Source organism: Siphateles boraxobius, unplaced genomic scaffold, assembly GCF_051911475.1.
Source record: "Siphateles boraxobius isolate OS27281-9 unplaced genomic scaffold, OSU_SipBor_1 86, whole genome shotgun sequence".
Lineage (NCBI taxonomy): Eukaryota > Metazoa > Chordata > Actinopteri > Cypriniformes > Leuciscidae > Siphateles > Siphateles boraxobius.
In genome coordinates, this window is record NW_027509215.1 from 73,170 (window position 1) to 85,664 (window position 12,495).

Here is a 12,495-nt window from a genome sequence, read left to right on the forward strand (position 1 = left end):
ACGATCATGCGGGGAGTGTTTTTTAGCATCTAAATCCAAATGATGGTCAGATAAGAGCGCAGCGTGCGTGAATCCAGCTCTAGAGGTGCTGACTAATCTTTGTTACCTGCTTTCTCTGATAACAAAAGAACTGTTGTAGATTCAGACAGTCATTTTCTGTTGAGTTTTGTGCCAGGAGTACTGCTTTATCCAGAGGAAGTAAGCTACAATTTGTGCACCTGACATGGACACAGTTATAACTGCACTCTACTTAAAATCACTACATTGCAAATGAAGAAGATGTAACGTTTAGATATTTATTTTGTTCTTGCATTCACCACTTAAGATTTATCAGAACCATTTTTATTTGCTCTTTTGGGTTCTGTTGGCTATATGGCTCTTTGAATCAAATAAAAAATGGAAGAAAGAAATGCAGTTATGAAATTACATAAAGGTTTATGTCCTTGTATACCTGCCATTTCTTTCTTCCATAAAATTATTATACATTTTTTTTTTCAAAGAAAATCTATTCTGTTGTAGCTTTCAAATCGAATATGATGCCATTAGACGCATTGTGTGTGATGTGATGCCATTAGATGCATTGTGTGTGATTTGGTCATGAAACAATGAGAGCCAATGAAATGTATTGGATTTGAACAATGAACAATGAACACATTGTTTGATTTGATAGAGATCCTCTACATAAACTACATACATTTCAGTCTGTTCGTCACACAAAAAACATAATTTGGCATAAGAAAGACTTGAAATAATTGTCACTTTTTATGTTTTTATATAAATCTTTTTTTTTTCTCAACAGCCCCAGTTCCATCCAGAATAATCTTTAAAAATTGACTTTTAGTTGTTCATGGTTGTCAAATAAGTTTGGAATGATATGAATTTTCATTTTGGGGTAAACTATTCCTTTTTCAGAGGAAAGTTGAAGCCGTCTGGGGTTCTTTGAAGCACCAGCACAGATGTTTTTCTAAAAAAAAACATGAAAATTAAAAAATTTTGAACTAAAAATGGTTCTCCTGATCTCCTATGGCATTAGGCATTTTGGATAAATGAAACTTACTGAAATGGTTATATTGTGGCCATCAATACCTTCTCTGTTTTTTTTTCATGGTCATCTTCACTGGCTAACTCTGGAAGCCATTTGCCATTTTAGTTTCTGCCACAGGTAGAAATATCTGAAACCATATGTATAGTTAGATCCCATGGGAATGTTGAAGCTGACTCTCCTTTCCTCTGCTTACCATCAAAGCAGACAAGAATAGTTAGCAAAAATAATTCAGCTGCCCTGGTTTCTCTCTGTGTCTTGTGCGAGAGATTTTACAGTGAACAGGCTTGCAGAACTTCAACATTGAAGGTCACAAATGGCCTCCTCCTTGAAATCATGTATATTCATGGTTTAACCACATGCTGATCCACACTCAGTATCTCTGAATCAAGAATTAAGTGAGAGTCATATAAACAAGTCAGAAACAGTTTCCAGACCTGTTCCACCTGATACGTTTCAGGTTTTTCTCCTCAACGGAGCTGTTTGCTGCTGTTGGAATGATGGAAAGCTCTGCTCTTCATCTCCTGCTGTGGACTTGTGAGCAACATCTGGACCTGGCGTGTGTGAAGCCATGCAGATGTGAGTATTGAGGAATTCACTGATTCCACAGACCGATAGCGCACAGCGTGGACCTCAACTTCAACGCTCACTGTATACACACTTAGCATATCTGCGGTATGTAAACACGGATAATATCGGGGAATCGCTTTGAATGGGATTTCCTGTTTAAATTTCAGGGGCTTCAGTAAGGATGGAATTCACTAAGAATATATCGATAGCGACGTTTATTTGCACTGACTGCGTTATTTTAGCGGCAAGTTCACTAAAGGAATTATGCAAATTAGGTAACAACACAAACACACCCACAAAAATGGGGCTTGTCTACACCGCACATCTAGGGAAATATTTACATTTGGCAACTTCATGTATTTTTACTGATAGCTATCTGATCAAATTATGCTGACCCCCAATAGCATAATGCCGAAAGTGAACTCGGACGTGTTACAGCTGCATTCATCTCAGAAATAGTTATTATACTAAATCTGTTTTGCTGTAAGATACATTGATTTGCAGGGCTAATGCAAATGGAATGGGCTTACTCAATCGGACAGCTATCCAGTTAATCAAACCAGTTGACAAAGTGTAAAAGGTACACCTTTACTTTTTTATTGTGGAAAGTCTATTTGCATAATCAGGTTTTATAATAAGCTGATTTTGAATATTTATTGCATATTTTAGTTCATGTACAGTACCCTTGTGAAAAAGTAACTAAGTATAACAAATTTGAAAAGAGTACTTATGGAAATAATATACTTTAAAAGAATATACTTAACTGCGAATTGAACGTTTTCAGACATTTTAATGCATGTTATTTGCGTTTACATGAAAATATATTATATTTTAAATTTATATTAAATTTATATAATTTCATGATTACTTTTATTGTCTTTAAAATATGTTTAAAGGGTACTGCCGAATGTACTGACAAGCATTTATGGTAAACGAAAATGAATGTCATTTCTGTCGATACTTATATATTTAAATAAATTTAATATAACTAATTTGGAATGATGAAGCACATTTAAATTTATTACATTTAAAATATACTTACTTTGAATGTATTGTTGAATAACACACTTAAAATTAAAATCAAGTACTTCACATGTGCTTTAGTATGTTAATAGACACATCAAAATAAGTTTTTTTCTTTAGAACGTGACACAAGTTTATTAAACCATAATTGATTAAAATGTACTTTAAAGTAAAACTTTTAATTTGATATCAGAACAAAGTGCACTTTTTAGGCCTACTTTTTTACACAATAATTGTATAGGCACATTCAATACAATTAAAGCAATACAATGAATGGTGAATTGGGTCTAAACCACAAGGTTTTACAAAATATCTGCTTTTGTGTTCCACAGAAGAAATGTACAGGTTTGGATATATAATGCAATAATATGATTTTTTTAAATGTAAACTATCACTTCTACTATCAAAGATCTTAGGGTAAAAACAAATACATTATCAGCATTATTCGGTGGAGAACAAAAACGATTGTATATGTCTCTTTACTTAGGATGAAGGTATGTACAGACATGCTCATGTACACACACTGCAGTAGCCCATGCCATGCCAGCACTTCCCACAGAAAAGAGTGAGAAGGCGTGCAGACTGCGTCAATCAGACGTACCCTAGGGATGATCTGATTAGGGCAGGAACAGCGAGACAAATGCACACGCTTGTACGTTGTCCCATGGAGCTGTCATATGCATGGCTGTGTTCACAGAGCGCTCATGCTGGCTTGTACCCCCGACGCCTGAATCCAACAACCCACCAGAGGCTTAGCCACGCTGGCAGTGAGGACGCAGGAAGCGTTGGCACGATGTGTGTGTAGGAGAGTGGAACAGTGTGATATAAGTGTGTGTGTGTGTGTTTATGGCGGGGGCCAATAGTGAGGGTCCACTGAGCTGACATAGTGATGTTTTCTGCTGAATCTGAATACCTGTGTAGAGGAAGTATGTTTCTGTATCGCTTCCATTCATCCTGGCTGCCCTTCAAATGACCTTTACTCTCTGGTTGCCTCTCAATCTGCAAGCACATGTCACTTTAGTCATTTAATTAGACAGGTACAAACTAACCTCTCCTATTGGCATAGAATATGCCTGTTAATGATCGCTTTGACTAGCAGTTCTAATGTAATTTAAAACTGATTGTATGCTTTTAAAGTTGGAATTAAATGAAAATACACGTATCACTTTCTAAATACATGTTATTGATCTTATTGTGAATGATTTGTTCATGCATATCATCATTTTTTTTACCTCATAGTTTTAATTAAAATATCATAACTCGAAACTACAGGCATCCCTCTGGTGACGAATGCTGGACTTCTCTAAAAACTTACTCCACTTAAACCCCTTACTTACTGTTACCTACAAACTTGCATTCAGATCTCCCTCTATTAAATCAACAACTGATGGAGTCAACCAAGCAACCAAGCCCTACATTTTTTATTTTTTGATACTGGGAGTTAACCAATAAGCGAGGTAAGTGCCCGCTTAGGGCTCCAGGGAATCAGGAGGCCCCATCTGATTAGGTAAAACATATTTGGCAAATGCTCCAGTGGGTATTTATTTTTGCGCTCTGGAGAGCGTCAAAGGTTTCTATTTCCAATGTGTTTTTGCAGCGTTGAGCAATGTAGGCAATCACATAGACAAATCTGTTGATCTCTTGAATGCAATGGCCAATCAGAGATGTTTAAATTAGTCAGCCACTCAAAACGGCAACAAAAACGAGTATTTGTTCATTGTAAATCCTCTCAGTAAACAAAGTGTAGACGCAATGTAAATAAGAGATTCAGTGTGCAGTGTAGACAGCTTCATTGATTATAACGGAACTTCGTGAGATTGCGGCTTTGAGTCATTTTCATTTTTGCTCATTTTTGCTCATTTTTGCTCATCTTAGCTACACTCAAAAAAAATTGTTCAAGCCCTTCTTAGAGGTGACACATTTAAATCTAATTTGCTTTATTTAAATATATCTATTTAAGATCATATGTGTAAATACATTTAATTGGTTTAACTACAAATGTATTAATAGCTCCACTCAAAAAAAATATTAATTGGGTGAACTCAATTAAGTTGTGGGCAGGATTTCCATCCAATAAATATATTTAGCCCCAACTCAAACTGAGTACATCCATTCAACAGAATGTTAATCAGTTAGGCTAACTCATTTGTAATAAATAGATGCAAAAGAATATAAACGAGAGAGCCTAGCTTATTTTTATCAAATACTTATTACTAACCAGAATGACTTTATTTCTGTCAGACGTCTATAAAAGTTTTATTGAGAATTAACAGGGGTTCAACTCTATGTTTTCCATTTGAAGTCACCATAACAGTGATCAATGATTCCATTAGTTGGGCTCTTAACTCTTATTATATCTATTGTCTTTTTTGGCTGCTGTGACAGTGTGTTTGTTAATCACATTTGGAGCAGCAAAGAAAGCTAAAGTGAAATGAGATCAGCTGATGATGGTTAAGGATTGATGGTTTTATAATCATCATGAAGCAGACTGATTCACTGAGGTATTTTAATCTAACAATTATGTTTTTTTCACAACAAACCTTGTGTTACTGCAACATGAGATCAAGCATTATCATAAAAATAAGTTTGAAGACTTAAACGAACATGAGCACAAAAAAATCAGTTCCCTTTCGTTGTCACTCCGAGTTACGTCGGATGACGACGAATGGGGTTTCGCTTAGAACACCTATCAACTTCGAGTATTACAAAACGAGCCAATGGCAAAGAAATGCCATGGGTCTGCGGAATTTGCATGACGTAACTCCGCCCCACCTCGTGGGTATAAAAGGAGGACGCCAGCAACAGGCAGATATGTTTTCGCTTCGGAGCCAAGAGCATTTCTTCACTCCACAGTCATCTCTGACTTCGCTCTACGAGACGAGCTTCTCTCTCCGGTGTTGGTGTGACGGCGATCTGCAGCGAGCTCACAGTGCCTGCTGATCTGTGCAGTAATCTGCCAGTGTGTGTGTGTCTCCCTGTGCGCTTCAACATCGCAGAGTTTTTTCTCTCCTCTCATAAAAGAGCTCGCACGCGGCACGTCTTTTTAAAGACGGCTCGCCCGTGCATTTCTGGTTGCAGCGGACTGGTATCGGACTCTGATGGGCACGAGCGCTGTCTAGTGTGTTTGATCATGCTTGAACAGCGCTCGTGGGTGACTCATGTTCTCGCAAGGGAACGTGATCATCGCGTCATAAATAGGTCGAGACTCGGTGAACTCGCAAGAGTGAGAGTCCCCTCATCCACCCCCCGATCTCGGCGGGTGGCCAGGGTGACCTGAGGGTTACGGTCTGGAACAAGGCGCCGACTATGTGTCCGTGACCCCAGCCCCCCTCTTCAATGACGGTGCCCGCTAGTGAACTGCTGATTCCCGCGAGTCTACCCTCTGGTGGCCCGCGTGTTTCAGTTGAAGCTACAGAGGAAGATGCCATGTCTGTTGCAGCATCACTAGGTGGGCTTGAGTCTTCTGGAAGTGAGGGCTCGTCACAGCTGCCACCTTCCGGTGTGCATACGGCTGTGCCTGAGTCTGATCCGGAGATGACGGCCATGCTTTCCTGGGACGATTGGTTTTGGGTAAGGCCGCCGACCCTCGTCCGTGGCAAACCCCAATACCTCTCTTCCCGGACGTGCATGATGAGATCTCGAAGTCCTAGAAGACCCCCTTGTCTTCTCAGGACCGCTCGCTGATCTCATCCGCCTTTCCTCCCCTCGATGGGGCCGCTGCCCTTGGGTACACTGGGGTTCCCCCGGCTGAACGCTCTGTTGCGATGCTATGTGTCCTCAGAGTGCTTCTTCTCGGCGCAATCCTAAGCACCCGCCCGTGGCCTGTAGGTTTTCGTCTACGCTTGTGGCGAGATCCTATAGCGCCACGGGACTGGCAGCCGCCTCACTGCATGCCATGGTCATTCTGCTGGTCCACCTGACCCAGATGCTCATGGACCTGCACGAGGGCGGGACTGACCCAGGGCTCTTCACTGAGCTGCGCGCCGCCACTGACCTTGCTCTCTGAGCGACGAAAGTGGCCGTACGCTCCCTGGGTCAGGTGATGCTCACCAGTCTGTGGCTGAACCTGTCTGATGTGCTGGATGTCGCGCGGACCCGTCTGTCCGACATTCCCATATCCCAGGTCGGCCTCTTCGGCGGTGCGGTTGAGGGCTTGCCCAACAGCTCTCAGCCGCCCATGAGCAGAGTGAGGTTGATTCTGTCCCGACGGCCCCGCCGTCCGCTCAGATCCCTCGTCTGCCCACCGCCGAAGGCGCCCTCCCGCGGCTCCCACCCCGCCCGTTCACGGGCCGGCTCTGGGGGCCGCGGGCGGACGCCACAGCCCTCTCCAGCCCCGCCCCCCGCTACACGCCGGGTTAAGCGGCACTCGTGAGACAGGCACCTCGGCGATGGAGCAGACTGAGGTTGATTCTGTCCCGACGGCCCCGCCGTCCGCTCAGATCCCTCGGTCTGCCCACCGCCGAGGGCGCCCTCCCGCGGCTCCCACCCCGCCCGTTCACGGGCCGGCTCTGGGGGCTGCGGCCGGACGCCACAGTCCTCTCCAGCCCCGCACCCCGCTACACGCCGGGTTAAGCGGCGCTCTTGAGTTGGGCTCCTCAGAGATGGGACTCAGTTCTTTCCAGGAGTTGGTAGCAGGACCACTCCTTTCCCCGGGGAGGGCCGGGGAAGAATCCTTATTCTCCAAAGAGCTGATTCTCCCGTCTCTGAGCACAGAGTTCTCGGACGTCACAGAGCGCCGCCCACAAGCCGTGCTCTCCTCGTCCCCCTCTGTCCCAGAGGTGGTTGACATGGCGTGCCGTCCACGGACCGCTTCGCCCCTGTCCCCCTCTGTCGCCAGACCCCTGGCAGAGCAGGCCCCCGCGGGACGACCAGCCTGGTCCTCCCCTGGCCCCTCTGCCAGGGCGCGGTTGCTAACTGTGCCCCCACATCGGGCCGCTATGCCGTCCACGTCTGGGCCAGTTACTCCGCTTCGCTGCCCCTCCGGGGGGACGCCTGTGGTCGCATGATCCCGCTGGTTCAGTTCCTGGGAGCCTGGTTAGAGCTTCCCCGTCTGTCCCGCTGGGTCGCGCGGACCATCAGGCTCGGCTATGCGATTCAGTTCGCACGGTCTCCTCCCCACTTGGGGAGTCCGCTCCACTTTTGTTGGTGGCTATGCCCCCATCAGGAGAGCAGAGATTGCCACCCTGCTGGCGAAGGGCGCAATCGAGACTGTCCCTCCAGCCGAGATGAGGTCAGCCGGCTTCTCAGCCCCTACTTCATTGTCCCTAATAAAACCGGTGGGTTACGGCCAATCCTGGACTTGCGCGTGCTGAACCGCTCCCTTCACAGGATGCCGTTCAAGATGCTCAAACGCGTTTTCGAATGCATACGGCCTAGGATTGGTTTGCAGCGATCGACCTGAAGGACGCCTACTTCATGTCTCTATTCTCCTTGACACAGACCGTTCCTTCGGTTTTCTTTCAGGGGCAGGCATCCAGTACGCGGTTTTCCCTTTCGGGCTAGCCCTGTCTCCTCGCATCTTCACGAAGGTCGTCGAGGCTGCCCTTGTTCCCCTTCGGGAACACGGGGTTCGCATCCTGAGTTATATCGACGACTGGCTGATCATAGCTCACTCTCGAGTTCAGGTTGCGAACACAGGGACCTAGTGCTTCGGCACCTAGCTCGTCTGGGCCTTCGGGTCAACTGGGAGAAGAGCAAACTTTGCCCCGTGCAGAGGATCTCTTTTCTCGGTATGGATATCGACTCGGTCGCCATGTCCGCGCAGCTTACGAGCTAGCGCGCGCGCAGTCACTGCTGACTTGCCTGAAAGATAGAACAGTTCGAGGGCAAGAGTGCGGTTCCACTGAAACTTTTTCAGAGGCTCCTGGGCATATGGCTTCTGCAGCCGCGGCAACGCCGCTCGGATTGCTTCATATGAGACCGCTTCAGCTTTGGCTTCGCGACCGAGTCCCGAGGTGGGCATGGCAACACGGCACCCTCCGAGTAACAGTTACTCCGACCTGCCGTCAGACCTTCACCCCGTGGTCGAACCTCAGTTTTCTACGGGCCGGAGTGCCCCTGGAACGAGCTTCGCGGCATGTTGTTGTAACGACAGATGCCTCCTCCACGGGCTGGGGTGCCATGTGCAATGGACGTGCTGCCGCGGGCTCCTGGACAGGACCCCGTCGCCTCTGGCACACCAATTGCCTCGAGTTGCTGGCCGTACGTCTTGCTCTGCGCCGCTTCCGGGCCGTGCTCAAGAACCAACACGTACTAGTCCGTTCAGACAATACCGCCACTGTAGCGTACATCAACCATCAAGGTGGTCTACGCTCCCGCCGTATGTCGCAACTCGCCCGCCACCTCCTCATATGGAGTCAGAAGCATCTGAGGTCGCTTCATGCCATTTACATCCCCGGAGCCCTGAACTGTGCAGCCGACGAGCTCTCACGGCTTCAGCCCCTCCCGGGAGATTGGCGACTCCATCCCCAGTCGGTTCAGCTGATTTGGGACCAGTTCGGGGACGCACAGATAGATCTGTTTGCCTCTCACGACTCGACCCATTGCGCCCTGTGCTATTCCCTGACCGAGGGCACGCTCGGCACGGATGCACTGGCGCACAGCTAGCCGCGGGGCCGCAAATATGCGTTTCCCCCAGTGAGCCTTCTTGCGCAGACCCTGCGCAAGGTCAGGGAGGACGAGGAGCAGGTCATTGTGGTCGCGCCATACTGGCCCGCCCGGACCGGGTTCTCCGAACTAGTACTCCTCGCGACAGCACGTCCCTGGCCGATTCCCCTGAGGAAGGACCTCCTTTCTCAGGGACGGGGCACCCTATGGCACCCTCGTCCCGATCTTTGGAACCTCCACGTGTGGCTCCTGGACGGGACGAAGCAGGTTTGAGTACCCTTCCACCTACGGTGGCGGCTACCATCACTTCCGCTAGAGCGTCGTCCACGAGACACGTCTACGCATTGAAGTGGAACCTCTTCGTCAACTGGTGCTCTTCTCTTCAAGAAGACCCCCGGAGATGTTCGATTAGTGTCGTGCTTTCCTTCCTTCAAGATAGGCTGGAGCGAAGGCTGTCTCCCTCCACCCTGAAAGTCTATGTTGCCGCTATTGCCGCACACCATGACCCAGTCGAAGGTAAGTCTGTTGGAAGGCACAACCTGATCATCAGGTTCCTGAGAGGAGCGAGGAGACTGAATCCTCCTCGTCCTCCTCTCGTTCCCTCTTGGGACCTCTCAGTGGTTCTAACTGCCCTGCGGAGTGCTCCCTTTGAGCCTTTGCAATCAGTGGAGCTTAAGTTCCTGTCTATGAAGACAGCGCTCCTGGTTGCATTGGCCTCCATCAAGAGGGTGGGGGACTTGCATGCATTCTCCGTTGACGAAGCGTGCCTGGAATTTGGGCCGGCTTACTCTCACGTGTTCCTGAGACCCCGGCCTGGATATGTGCCCAAGGTTCCTACCACTCCCTTCCGGGACCAGGTGGTGAACCTGCAAGCGCTGCCCCCGGAGGAGGCAGACCCAGCCTTGGCACTGCTCTGTCCAGTACGCGCCCTCCGCGCCTATGTAGACAGGACGCAGTGTTTCAGGACCTCAGACCAGCTCTTTGTCTGTTATGGTGGGAAGCTGAAGGGAAAGGCTCTCTCCAAGCAAAGGTTGTCTCACTGGATAGTGGACGCCATTGCCTTGGCATACCAGCAGCAAGGTCGACCGTGCCCCCTTGGTGTGACCGCCCACTCCACCCGGAGTGTGGCATCCTCTTGGGCTCTAGCGCATGGCGCCTCGCTAACAGACATCTGCAGAGCTGCAGGCTGGGCGACACCTAACACATTCGCCAGATTCTACAATCTCCGAGTGGAGCCAGTGTCCTCTCATGTACTCGCTTCAACCAGCTAGTACTGGACCCGCTCAGGTGTCTTCGCTTGCTCGCCATTCCACTCCACGGACTGGATACGTGCGATATTCTCCTCAGGTGAGCTTCCCCGAAAAGCCCTGAGTTCCTCCAGCACTCCTGACGTTGGCGCCAGTGTCTATTGCCTGTGCGTCGGCTAGGTGCCTCCCGTGTGCATGGTCCCTCCTCTGAGCGACCCCCACATGTGTATTTCCACTGTAAGCCTCTCTGAGCGTGTGTCTTTCCCTTGGCAAGCCACCTTGCCACCCCTGGGGTTGAAATATTCCACCTGCGGCTGGACACCCCAGTGTTCTCCATATGTCTCCTTCGGGTCATATGTGTATTCTCTAAGTCCCCCCCCTCTGGGTTGGCAGTAATTGCATATTTCCCCTAAACTTTGGGATATGCTCCCCAGTGTACCTTGGTATTCCTGTGCTAAATAGGGGTCCTTCGTCCGTGCCAGTCTCACGACAGGGATCTCAGATTTACGCAGGGCACTGGAAGACAGCTGAGAAGGTGGCGTGATTAGACTGGTAACCCCATTCGTCGTCATCCGACGTAACTCGGAGTGACAACGAAAGGGAACGTCTCGGTTACGTATGTAACCCTCGTTCTTTGAGTAGGGAACGGAGACGTTACGTCTGCCTGCCACTTTCCGCTGTACCGCGGGGATCGCCTGAGCTCAGTCTTGGCTCCTCAGCGAAGAAACATATCTGCCTGTTGCTGGCGTCCTCCTTTTATACCCACGAGGTGGGGCGGAGTTACGTCATGCAAATTCCGCAGACCCATGGCATTTCTTTGCCATTGGCTCGTTTTGTAATACTCGAAGTTGATAGGTGTTCTAAGCGAAACCCCATTCGTCGTCATCCGACGTAACGTCTCCGTTCCCTACTCAGGGAACGAGGGTTACATACGTAACCGAGACGTTTCTGATGACACACACAGACATCAACAATCAGCGTATGAATCTCAACAATGGTGACAATCACAAATATTTAGATAAACAGATTAATTCAGAACATCACTGAAAAGCTACTAATTCACAACAAATACAACAGCAAAAAATAAAAGCAGCTATTTAGAATCAAACAAAATTATAGGACAGTTCAGCTGCATAATTTATTCATGTTGCAATGCATGCTGGGAGTTTTGTACTATGGTGGTACCCAGCATGCATTGCAGCAAAGTACTTTTGATTGTCACCATTGTTGAGATTCATACGCTGATTGTTGATGTCTGTGTGTGTCATCATGAACAGACTTTTTTATGCTCATGTTCGTTAAAGTCTTTAAACTTGGTGTTATAATATTCCTTGATCTCATGCTGCAGTAACACAAGGTATGTGTTGTGAAAAAACGTTACAACATAATGGTTAGATTATAAAAACCTCAGTAAATAATTCTGTTTCACAATGATTATAAAACCATCAACAGGTAACCATCATCAGCTGATCTCATTTCACTTTAGCTTACTTTGCTGCTCCAAATGTGTTTAACAAACACACTGTCACAGCAGCCTAAAAAGACAATAGATATGATAAGAGTTAAGAGCCCAACTAATGGAAACACTAATCACTATTATGGTAACTTTAAATGGAAAACATAGAGTTAAACCCCTGTTAATTTTCAATAAAACTTTTGTAGACATCTAACAGAAATAAAGTCAGTCTGGTTAGTAATAAGTATTTGATAGAAATAAGTTAATCGAGTCACTTGTTTATATTCTTTTGCATCTATTTGATACAAATGAGTTAGGTTAACTAATTTACATTCTGTTGAATGGATGTACTCAGTTTGAGTTGGGGCTACATATATTTATTGGATGGAAATCATGCCCACAACTTAATTGAGTTCATCCAATTAATTCTTTTTTGAGTGTATATATAATCCATTATAAATTTGATTATTATATGTAACAAAATGATAAAATGTTTAGTTTCCAATTATTATTATTATGTAGGCTACGTAGCAGTGCAACAACCAAAGATT